Raw genomic sequence first — 12495 nt, forward strand, 5'->3', positions numbered from 1 at the left:
TTTTGAGTTTATTTTGAATATGGCGTGAGAAAATTTTCTAATATTCTTCTTTTACATATGGAATCTAAGTAATAAAACAAATGAATGATGTTACAAAACAGAAACAGACTCACAGATACAGAGAACACACTAGTGGTTACCAATGAGAAGAAAGGGGAGTAAGGGCAAGATAGGGGAAAGGATTAAGAAGCGCAAGCTACTAGGTATAAAACAGCAAAGATACAAAGATATGTGTTCAGCACAGGAATTATAGCCAGTATTTCATAATAACTTTATATGAAATATAATAAATTTGCTTATATCAAAATATATATGCAAACTTACATAATTTTGCAAATATCAAAGCATAGTGATTTGACATTTTTATAAAAATGTCAAAGCACTATGTTGTATACCCAAAACGAATATAATACTATAAATCAACTAACCTTCAATTTTAAAAAATTGGTCTTGAAACAAATTTCCAAATTGGTAACCACCACAAATTCTATATATAAAACCACGAACATAAATTATAAATAATGAAGATCTATTGTACATTTTCATAGTCATTAAGTAACTTTCTAACCAAATTATTTTATCTTAAATTAAATATTCTTCTCATTTGAACCTGAGAAAGCATCCAATGTCAGTAAAGACAAGTTATATTAACTTAAAATTGAGACTAAGTACTAGGTCACAATCGCCTGTCCAGCTGGTGGTGTCTCCTGCAGATGCTCCTCTGGAGACTGAGTAGCCTCTGGAAGCTGACTGCTTATGCTAGTCTTCGCAGTATTGGTATTTGCATTCAAATCTTAACCCTCCTTTCCTCAATATCGGAGCCATCCATTTTCACCTACAGTCCCTCTTTTCTAGCTGAGAAATGGTCTGTCTTCATCATTTTTTCAAATTTCTGTCTTCTGCCTTGATTTCCTCCCTTCCTCTCCTAAAATCCAGACTTTTACAATAAGATTTCCTTTCTGCAATAAGGACTTTCATCTTAAGCAATGGATACCCAAATCCCTAGTTGTTTTCTGATTTGGGGGGCGATGGAGTCACAGGAGAGAGAGTAGGGTGGGTTATGTATACTATAAGCAAATAGTTATATTCCATCAAAGTTATTTAGGGATTGTGTACAGAATCTTAGTTTATTAATCTGTTTTGCTAGCTCCTGAAACTGATCAAGGTCAGAAGCCATTTCTCAAACACCTTTGGATATGTACACCTTAGCGTGTTGCCTGATATATTAGAAGACTTTAATATATGTTGGCTCTGTTGGTGGCTGAATAAATTTATGAGATGACAAAATGGGATGACACATGTTAGGTAGGTGGTATTTGAAATTTGATCACAGACATAGGGTGGACCACATAACTTTATGCTCAGAGGAAATTCCATTTTAGCTGGTTAGTATCAAGAAAAAAATGCAGCTTGCTTATACTGCAGCAGACTAGAGCTGTTTTACCCAAAAGGGAAAGATAATGACCTCTCCTATGCTGATAAACACACACACCTAAAAAAAAATCCCACTGAGAACAAATTTTGATTTAAAAAGAGAAGAAAATAAGGTATTAGTTGAAATAGGTTATAATAAGGCAGTTTGTTAAGGGCTTAATTATCCACACCACCAGAGGAGAGTATGATGTTATGAAGGAGGAAGAAATCGTAAAACTTAGCAGCAGGGGTTCATCTTCTTAAGTATTAAATAGATAATTAATCTTAACTGCAAGAGGCAATTAAGCCACACTCAGTAAAGTGAGGAGTTTTAGGCTCATAGTCAAAACAAAACTTCAAGCCAAAGCAGGAATGGAAAAGGCTGGAGAGCAAAAAAAATGACACCTCTGAGTACTTTTCTTTTGAAAAGTATATGAATCTTTACATTGTTTCTGTATTAATCTGTATCACTTGGGAAAAAATTAAGTTGCACCTGAGATAAAATTTTATTTTAATTAGGAAAGAACTCTAAATTTCCTCCTATTTTGATAATTTTTTTTCTGCAGTTGCTATAGGCATACTACTGTATGTGCCAAAATTTCACCTTTGAAGATTCTACATGTTCTAGAAATGTACTGACAATAAATCTATACAAATGCAAGTTGGGAGAAACATGATTATTAGGATCCTTTATGCATACTTTTAGAAGTATATAAATTCTAAAAACAAAAGCTTTCATTAAAATAATAAAGCAAAAATTTCACCCTACATAAAATATTAAGCAAATAAATTTGGAAACATTTAACTAATATTGTCATTTTGGAGTAAGGATAGAATATACTGTGTTAATTTGCGAGGGTCACCATTATAAAATGCAGCACCATCTAAATCTATTTAAAGCATAGATTGGTTGGTTTAAACATCAAAAATGTTATTCCATATTTTCTCAAGGGTCTGGAGGCTGGAAGTCCAAGATCCAAGTGTCATCAGAATTGGCTTGTAGTTTTCCATTTTCTTGCTGGAATCTCAGGGGCTTTGACTGTACACACAGGCCCCCAGTGCTTCTCCATAATTCATAATGTCTCCTTCTTAGATTGATACCAGTTAGGTTAGTTTAGGACCCATTTTAACAGCCATATTTTAATGTAAGTACATTTTTAAAGCCCTATATCTAAATCCAGTCACATTCTGAGGTACTGAGATGTTGGGGTTTTAACATATAAGCTCTTGTGGAACACAACTCCATTCACAATATGTACATACAGATTTTAAAAAGCATAAAGAGAACAGCATTAAATTCCAGTTGTACTTTCTTGCTTCATGATTTGAAGTCTCCTATTTAAATCCAATAAATAGGATTGGATTCTTAAGCATAGGTGATCAGATAAAAGTGTTAATGTGGCTGTTCTCCCTGATTTCCACCAGCCCCAGAGTAGAATCCTGTACTTGGATTTCAACTCCCTTCTCACTGCAACGGGCTTCCCTTGTGGCTTAGCTGGTAAAGAATCTGCCTGCAATGCAGGAGACGTGGGTTCGATCCCTAGGTTGGGAAGACCCCCTGGAGAAGGGAAAGGCTACCTACTCCAGTATTCTGGCCTAGAGAATTCCATGGACAGTCCATGGGGTCACAAAGAGTCGGACACCACTGTGTGACTTTCACTTTCACTTTCTCACTACAACACACCTAGCCCCCTATTGCCCTAGGTGTGTTTGTCTTTGCAAGACTGGACTTCTTGTCTGTAAGATGAGAGCTGTAGAGTGCCTACTTCATAGGTTGTGACAATTAAACAATTGAAAACAATAAAGCTCATATAAAATGCCATTTCCCCCAAGAGAAAGCTCTGCATATAAAAGATTAGAATTAAGTACAGAGATCAAATTGCCAACATCCTCTGGATCATCAAAAAAGCAAGAGAGAGCCAGAAAAACATTTATTTCTCCTTTATTGACCATGCCAAAGCCTTTGACTGTGTGGATCAAAATAAACTGTGGAAAATTCTGAAAGAGATAGGAATACCAGACCACCTGACCTGCCTACAGAGAAATCTGTATGTAGGTCAGGAAGCAGCAGTTAGAACTGGACATGGAACAACAGACTGGTTCCAAATAGGAAAAGGATTGTGTCAAGGCTGTATATTGTCACTGTGGTTATTTAACTTATATGCAGAGTATATCATAAGAAATGTTGGGCTGAATGAAGCACCAGCTGGAATCAAGATTGCCAGGAGAAATATCAATACCTCATATATGCAGATGACACTACCCTTATGGGAGAAAGTGAAGAAGAACTAAAGGGCTTCTTGATGAAAGTGAAAGAGGAGAGTGAAAAAGTTGGCTTAAAGTTCAACATTCAGAAAACTAAGATCATAGAATCCGGTCCCATCTTTCATGAGAAATAGATGGGGAAACAGTGGAAACTGTGGCAGACTTTATTTTTCTGGGCTCCAAAATCACTGCAGATGGTGATTGCAGCCATGAAATTAAAAGATGCTTACTCCTTGGAAGGAAAGTAATGACCAACATAGACAGCATATTAAAAAGCAGAGACACTACTTTGCCAGCAAAGTCCAACTAGTACGTTCAGTTCAGTTCAGTTGCTCAGTTGTGTCCGACTCTCCAAGACCCCATGAATCACAGCATGCCAGGCCTCCCTGTCTATCACCAACTCCCGGAGTTCACCCAAACTCATGTCCACAGAGTCGGTGATGCCATCCAGCCATCTCATTCTCTGTCGTCCCCTTCTCCTCCCACCCCCAACCTTTCCCAGCATCAGAGTCTTTTCCAGTGAGTCAACTCCTCGCATGAGGTGGCCAAAGTACTGCAGTTTCAGCTTTAGCATCAGTCCTTCCAATGAACACCCAGGATTGATCTCCCTTAGAATGGACTGGTTGGATCTCCTTGTGGTACAAGGGACTCTCAAGAGTCTTCTCCAACACCACAGTTCAAAAGCATCAATTCTTTGGCGATCAGCTTTCTTCACAGTCCAACTCTCACATCCATGCATGACCACGGGAAAAACCATAGCCTTGACTAGACGGACCTTGGTTGGCAAAGTAATGTCTCTGCTTTTTAATATATTATCAAGGTTGGTCATAACTTTCCTTCCAAGGAGTAAGCATCTTTTAATTTCATGGCTGCAATCAGCATCTGCAGTGATTTTGGAGCCCAACAAAATAAAGTCTGACACTATTTCCACTGTTTTTCCATCTATTTCCCATGACGTGATGGGACCAGATGCCATGATCTTTGTTTTCTGAATGTTGAGCTTCAAGCCAAACTTTTCACTCTCCTCTTTCACTTTCATCAAGAGGCTTTTGAGTTCTTCTTCACTTTCTGCCATAAGGGTAGTGTCATCTGCATATCTGAGGTTATTGATATTTCTCCCAGCAATTTTGATTCCAGCTTGTGCTTCTTCCAGCCCAGTGTTCCTCATGATGTACTCTGCATATAAGTTAAATAAGCAGGGTGACAATTTACAGCCTTGACGCACTCCTTTTCCTATTTGGAACCAGTCTGTTGTTCCATGTACAGTTCTGACTGTTGCTTCCTGACCTGCATATAGGTTTCTCAAGAGGCAAGTCAGGTGGTCGCAGCACAGACGCGAGAGACGCCAGCCCCGGCGGCCTGACGCAACCGACCAGGCAAAGAGGCGTGGCCGTGAGGAGCTGCCCCACGTCCAATAGGCGGTGGCTGCGCGGGTGCAGGAGGGCCGAGAGGAGCTACTCCACGTTCAAGGTCAGGAGGGGCAGCCTTGAGGAGATACCCCTCATCCAAGGTAAGGTACAGCAGCTGCACTTTGCTGGAGCGACTGTGAAGAAATTTTCCACGACCAAGGTAAGAGAAACCCATATAAGATGGTAGGTATTGCAAGGGGGCATCAGAGGGCAGACACACTGGAATCATAATCACAGGAAACTAGTTGATCTGATCACATGGACCACAGCCAAATGTGGTCCACTGGAGAAGGGAATGGCAAACCACTTCAGTATACTTGCCTTGAGAACCCCATGAACAGTATCAAAGGGAAAAATGATAGGATACTGAATGAGGAATTCCCCAGGTCGGTAGGTGCCCAGTATGCTACTGGAGCTCAGTGGAGAAATAACTCTAGAAGGAATAAAGGGATGGAGCAAAAGCAAAACCAATACCCAGTTGTGGATGTGACTGATGATAGAAGCAAGGTCTGGTGCTGTAAAGATCAATATTGCATAGGAACCTGGAATGTTAGGTCCATGAATCAAGGCAAATTGGAAGTGGTCAAACAGAGATGGCAAGAGTGAACATAGACATTCTAGGAATCAGTGAATTAAAATGGACTGGAATAGGTGAAATTAACTCAGATGACCACTATATCTACTACTGTGGGCAGGAATCCCTTAGAAGAAATGGAGTAGCCATCATGGTCAACAAAAGAGTCTGAAATGCAGTACTTGGATGCAGTCTTAAAAATGACAGAATGATTTCTGTTCTTTTCCAAGACAAACCATTCAATATTACAGTAATCCAGGCCTATGCCCCAACCAGTAATTCTGAAGAAGCTGAAGTTGAATGGTTCTATGAAGACCTACAAGACCTTTTAGAATGAACACCCAAAGAAGATGTCCTTTTCATTATAGGGGACTGGAATGCAAAAGTAGGAAGTCAAGAAACACCTGGAGTAACAGGCAAATTTGGCCTTGGAGCACGGAATGAAGCAGGGCAAAGGCTAATAGAGTTTTATCAAGAGAACGCACTGGTCATAGCAAACACTCTCTTCCAACAACACAAGAGAAGACTCTACACATGGACATCACCAGATGGTCAACACCGAAATCAGACTGATTATATTCTTTGCAGCCAAAGATGGAGAAGCTGTATACAGTTAGCAAAAACAAGACCAGGAGCTGACTGTGGCTCAGATCATGAACTCCTTATTGTCAAATTCAGACTTAAATTGAAGAAAGTACGGAAAACCACTAGACCATTCAGATATGACCTAAATCAAATCCCTTATGATTATACAGTGGAAGTGAGGAATAGATTTAAGGGTCGAGATCTGATAGATAGCATGCCTGATGAACTCTGGACGGAGGTTCATGACATTGTAAAGGAGACAGGGACCAAGACCATCCCCATGGAAAAGAAATGCAAAAGAGCGAAATGGCTGTCTGAGGAGGCCTTACAAATAGCTGTGAAAAGAAGAGAAGTGAAAAGCAAAGGAGAAAAGGAAAGATATAAGCATCTGAATGCAGAGTTCCAAAGACTAGCAAGGAGAGATAAGAAAGCCTTCCTCAGTGATCAATGCAAAGAAATAGAGGAAAACAACAGAAAAGGAAAAACAAGAGATCTCTTCAAGAAAATTAGAGATTCCAAGGGAACATTTCATGCAAAGATGGGCTCGATAAAGGACAGAAATGGTATGGACCTAACAGAAGCAGAAGATATTAAGAAGAGGTGGCAAGAATACACAGAAGAACTGTACAAAAAAGATCTTCACGACCAAGATAGTCACGATAATGTGATTACTGACCTAGAGCCAGACATCTTGGAATGTGAAGTCAAGTGGGCCTTAGAAAGCATCACTAGGAACAAAGCTAGTGGAGGTGACAGAATTCCAGTTGAGCTATTTCAAGTCTTGAAAGATGATGCTGTGAAAGTGCTGCATTCAATATGCCAGCAAATTTGGAAAAGTCAGCAGTGGCCACAGGACTGGAAAAGGTCAGTCTTCATTCCAATCCCAAAGAAGGGTAATGCCAAAGAATGCTCAAACTACTGCACAATTGCACTCATCTCACACGCTATGCTCAAAATTCTCCAAGCCAGGCTTCAGCAATATGTGAACCGTGAACTCCCAGATGTTCAAGCAGGTTTTAGAAAAGGCAGAGGCACCAGAGATCAAATTGCCAACATCCACTGGATCATGGAGAAAGCAAGAGAGTTTCAGAAAAACATCTATTTCTGCTTCATTGACTATGCCAAAGCCTTTGACTGTGTGGATCACAATGAACTGTGGAAAATTCTGAAAGAGATGGGAATACCATCTAGTCAAGGCTATGGTTTTTCCAGTGGTCATGTATGGATGTGAGAGTTCGACTATAAAGGAAGCAGAGCACTGAAGAATTGATGCTTTTGAACTGTGGTTTTGGAGAAGACTATTGAGAGTCCCTTGGACTGCAAGGAGATCCAACCTGTCCATCCTAAAGGAAATCAGTCCTGAATATTCATTGGAAGGACTGATGCTGCAGCTGAAACTCCAATACTTTGGCCACCTGATGCGAAGAGCTGACTTGTTTGAAAAGACCCTGATGCTGGGAAAGCTTGAGGGCAGGAGTAGAGGGGGACGACAGAGGATGAGATGGTTGTATGGCATCACCAACTCAATGGACATGAGTTTGAGTGAACTTCAGGAGTTGGTGATGGACAGGGAGGCCTGGGGTGCTGCAGTCCATGGGGTCACAAAGAGTTGGACACAACTGAGTGACTGAACTGAACTGACTATAGGTACTAAACACCAGAGATAATATACACAAAGTACATGTGCCCGAGCTTGATGCATAAAGTTACATTACAAAATAATTACTTTTATTAATACTAGTGTTCCTGCAAGTTCATGTTCATAACTACTGCTACTACTATAGTCGTTATTTTAATCACTGTTATAATTGTTAACATCCACTGTTATTAACATTTATACTTAAACTACTGATGTTTCTAAAACTCTAAAATTCAAGTTGGAAAAATGTTACTGCCCTGATTTAACCATTTTAGTGACTGTCAATTGCTTTTAGAACAAACGCAGACTCTTCTCTGGCTTATAATTTTCTGGAGACTAACTTCTATGAGACTCATATCTAGCCACTTTTTACCCACCACAGTGCAGCCACAGAAGTAATAGTTCCTTCTGCAACAGCAAAGGGCCTGCCTAGAGTGAAAGAAGCACTCTTCTTGGCACAAGGACTATAGCTGTGGGGAAAACAGTCAAGATCCTTGCACTCAAGAAGCATATATTCAAGAAAGAGAGGACTGTGGAGTCAGATAATAAGCAAATAAACACAGGAACTGGTGAAACATGCTTTGAAGAAAGTCAAACACAAGTCCATGAGAGAGACTGGAATGTGGCCAATTTGGGATGAATCGACTAGGGAAGATTTTGCTGAGAAGTTGACATTGAAGGTGAGATATGTGTGAGGATAAGAAGCACAGTGAACATTCCAGGCAGTGGGAGGACCACATGTAAAAGCTCTAAATGCACTTGGTGAGTTCATCAGACAGAAACATGGAGTGACTGGGGTCCACTGTGCACAGCTGAGAAAACCACTAGATGAGATCTACTGGATGGGAGCAGCCAGATCCTTCAGGAGCTAATCTGTGTGAGGAGATTGGCTTCTATTATTTTTAAATTAGTTTTTATTGGAGTATAGTTGCTTTACAATATTGTGTTTGTTTCTACTGTAAAGTTAAATGAATAAGCCATATATATATACATATATATATATCGCTTGTGGGGGGAAAATATATATATATATTTATACACAAACACACACCCTTCCCTGTTTTGGACTTCCTTCCCATTCAGGTCACAACACTGCATTAGGTAGAGTTCCCGTGTTATACAGTATGTTCTCATTAGTTACCTGTTTTATACATAGTATCAATAATGTATATGCAGCAATCACAACAGAGGAATGGATAAAGAAGATGTGGTACATATATAATGGAATATTGCTCAGTTATAAAAGGGAATGAAATTGGGTCATTTGCAGAGATGTAGATGGACCTAGAGAGTGTTAAACAGAGTGAACTAATTCTGAAAAAGAAATATTGCATATTACCACATATATGTGAAATCTAGAAAAATGGTAGAGATTGGTTTTTATTATAGAGGCAGTGGAAGCCATTAGAAAAACTCAGGCCTAATAAAACTTTTATCTATTTTACATTTTCATAAGACAACTTCAATTACTTTGTTTAGAATTAATTGGAAATATACAGTCATGGAGATTAATTAGAGGGCAACAGTGATAGCCCATGGCTTCCCAGTTTGCTCAGTGGTAAAGAGTCTGCCTGCAATGCAGGAGATGTGGGTTCAATCCCTGGGTTGGGTAGATCCCCTGGAGAAGGAAATGGTAACCTACTCCCGTGTTCTTGCCTGGAGAATCACATGGACAGAGGAGCCTGGCAGACTACAGTCCAAGAGGTCAAAGAGTCAGACACAACTGAGTAACTAAGCAACAGCAACAATGATAGTTCAGGTGAGAAGTGATGGTTCTTGGCTTTGAGCAACTAGGTGAATGATGCAGAAGACAGGATGGGAAAGTTTTAGAGGGTAGCATTGAGACCAGTGTTCCATATGACAGCAAATACTGTTATTCTCTTGTATCCATTCTTTCCTTCATCCTTACTAGCAGAGTTAGTTGATTTTTAACTGAATATGTGGCTACCTAGAAAGGAAAACAGTCTAAGTTCTGAACAATGGAACATAGAAGGGGTTTGTGTAGCATCACAAAGCATGTTGAAAGGCAAGCCAATTTCTTTTTCACAGTTCTTGTTCCTTCCATCAGAAAGTGGACCAGAAAAAAAAAGTGAACCAGGAGTAACCATCTTAGTCTGTTTACCAAGGATGGTGGAGCAACACGGTATCAAAGAACATGGGTTACTGAGAATTAATCCTGAATATGGATGAGAGAAAAATTAATCTTTATGTTTTAAACCCACTGTATATCATTAAATATACAGATCAGGAACTCAGAGAAGTTGTCAGGGAAAGGTTTATGAATTTAGAATTCATTTGCTTAAAGATGATATCTAAAGCTTAACACTGACTAGGATCATTGAGGAAGAAAATTTAGCCAGAGGAATAATCCACAAACTGAGCCCTGGGGCATTAGAGTTAGGGAAAAGAAGGAAGTTTCATTAAAATAGGATAAGAAGGAGCAACCAACACAACCGTGTTGTCTTAAAAACTCGGAGGACAAGACTTCAAAGAAGGCAAGAGTGGTTAAATAATAGGTCAATCAATGAGGACAAAGAAAAAACCAGTGAATTTGCAGCAGCTTGGTTGGCGAACTCGACAGGAAGGAACAATTTCACTTGTGATGCATGGACAGAAGCCCAAACTTAGTGGGTTGAAGAGAGAACAAATGGGAAAAATAATAAAGATATGATGATCACAGGACGCCCATCTGAGTTTTTAAGTGTGTTTTGTTTTTGTCTTTGTTTGTGTTACCCTAACAGCAGTAAAAAGAGACAAAAGGGGAGGAGGGTAAAGGGGGTGAGTCAAAGAAGAATTTTGCTTTGTTTTGCTTTGTTTCATGGCAAATAATAGATCTGTTTATTCTTTTAAAAACATACCCAGCCATGGTCCTTCTTGTTGACTTTTTCACATGTGTTCTCTGCCTAGAGTAAACAACTTTCATTCACACTTTTCTCCTGGCTTTTCCATGCAGCCAAAATTAAATATGTCCGTTTTTTGTGCTCACAGTAAAATTCAGCCTAGAGAGAAAGAAGTCTCTTCTTTGAGAGGCAGATTTTTACAGTAGAAAAAGCAGAATCTATTAGTCAAATGGACCTTCTAACTCTGAGTTATTTAATACTGAAGTAGTTGCTTAACATTCTGTCTTAATTTTCTTATCACTAAAAGAAATTATGCTTTTTAAAATTACTGAAAGTCTGCTATAAAACCTCAGTGAGATAATATGCAAAAGGCTTTTCATAGAACAGTGGTTCTTTTCATTGTGAGCCTGTCTGGGTACCTTTTCTCCTCTTGTCACTTAATTTCTACAGATCCTTTCTGTGCTTCAACCTATTTTTGTCCATTGCTAGACTGAGCTAGAATATCACTGCTTTTTTCAGTAGTTTTAATTACAAGGAACAGAGACACATTCATGTCCCCTCAACCTGGGACATATAATCAGTTTTAAACTATTAAAAGGTAATATGATGAATAGTAACATGATGGAGAATTTTGAAAAAAACATTATATTTTGGAACTAAAATATGTATGCATTAAATTATATGATGAATGGAATTTGATTCCAGGAGGAGTGTGGAAAGAAATTTTGTAGTGGTGCAGAGGAAGCAATATTGGCCACTGATTCATGAGTACTGAAGCTGGGTCCAGGGAGATCCTTAAAGTATTCTTTATATTTTGGATATGTTTGACGTTTTCCATAAAAATGTTACTTTTTAAAGTTTTTCTATTAATATTCTGGTCACTTGACCAGTAGAGATTTCCTGTTAGCTTACCTTTGCATGAGCTCTAGCTGTTTACTCTATTGACTCAGCACTCTCTTTTCTATTATATACCTGGCTGTTTTTCTAGGTCTGTCCTGTTGACCAGCCCTGTTCCAGGCACACCACTTGATTATCTCACTTACTTAAAGGAGAAGTTTATCTCCCAATCTCTTAAACCTAAATAGAATCCTGCCTTTGGGTCCAAAGGCTCACTAATGTGTTCTATTAAACTATGGGCCATGTACACCAGCTGTCATCCCTTAGCATCCCACACTGACAGAGACGTTAAAATGTTGGGTGTAGACTATAATCTCTTTCAGACAAATAGGTTCCATGAGAAGAACAGAGCAGTAAAAATATTTTTATTTCCTCCATTGACTGAATCATGCAGCCACTACCTTTTTCATCTCATTAAAAAGCAGAAAGGACTAAAATCAATTTCAGTAAAGCATGACATTTTTGGAGTCCATCTCCATGACTAACTTTTATTTTTATGTAAGATGTGTGTATTGCTTGAAGGAAATAACATTTTGAAATAAAATTGGAGGCAAGAAAATTCTGTTAGAATTTAGATGGAAATCAATTACTATGGGAAATGAATGTGTTGAATATTTCAGCAACCTTTTAGTGAAGCAATTTTGCATTTTAATTGCATATTTTCATCTTAATTTGGAGGAAGAGATAGATGTATAATCCATAAAATTTCCCTTTAAGTCATCAATGAAAATTTTCTCTAAATTAGAATTGTATATTTTAACTCTGCTCCCAACTAAAGTTCATATGTCATCCACGTCCATAGCCTTGATAGAACAACATACTCCAGCCTTTTCACTCCATAACTCATTCAGATTTTGTATTGAGTGTAGAATT

Source organism: Moschus berezovskii, chromosome 6, assembly GCF_049115385.1.
Source record: "Moschus berezovskii isolate FMDL1 chromosome 6, NW_MosBer_1.0, whole genome shotgun sequence".
In the NCBI taxonomy this organism is placed as follows: Eukaryota; Metazoa; Chordata; class Mammalia; order Artiodactyla; family Moschidae; genus Moschus; species Moschus berezovskii.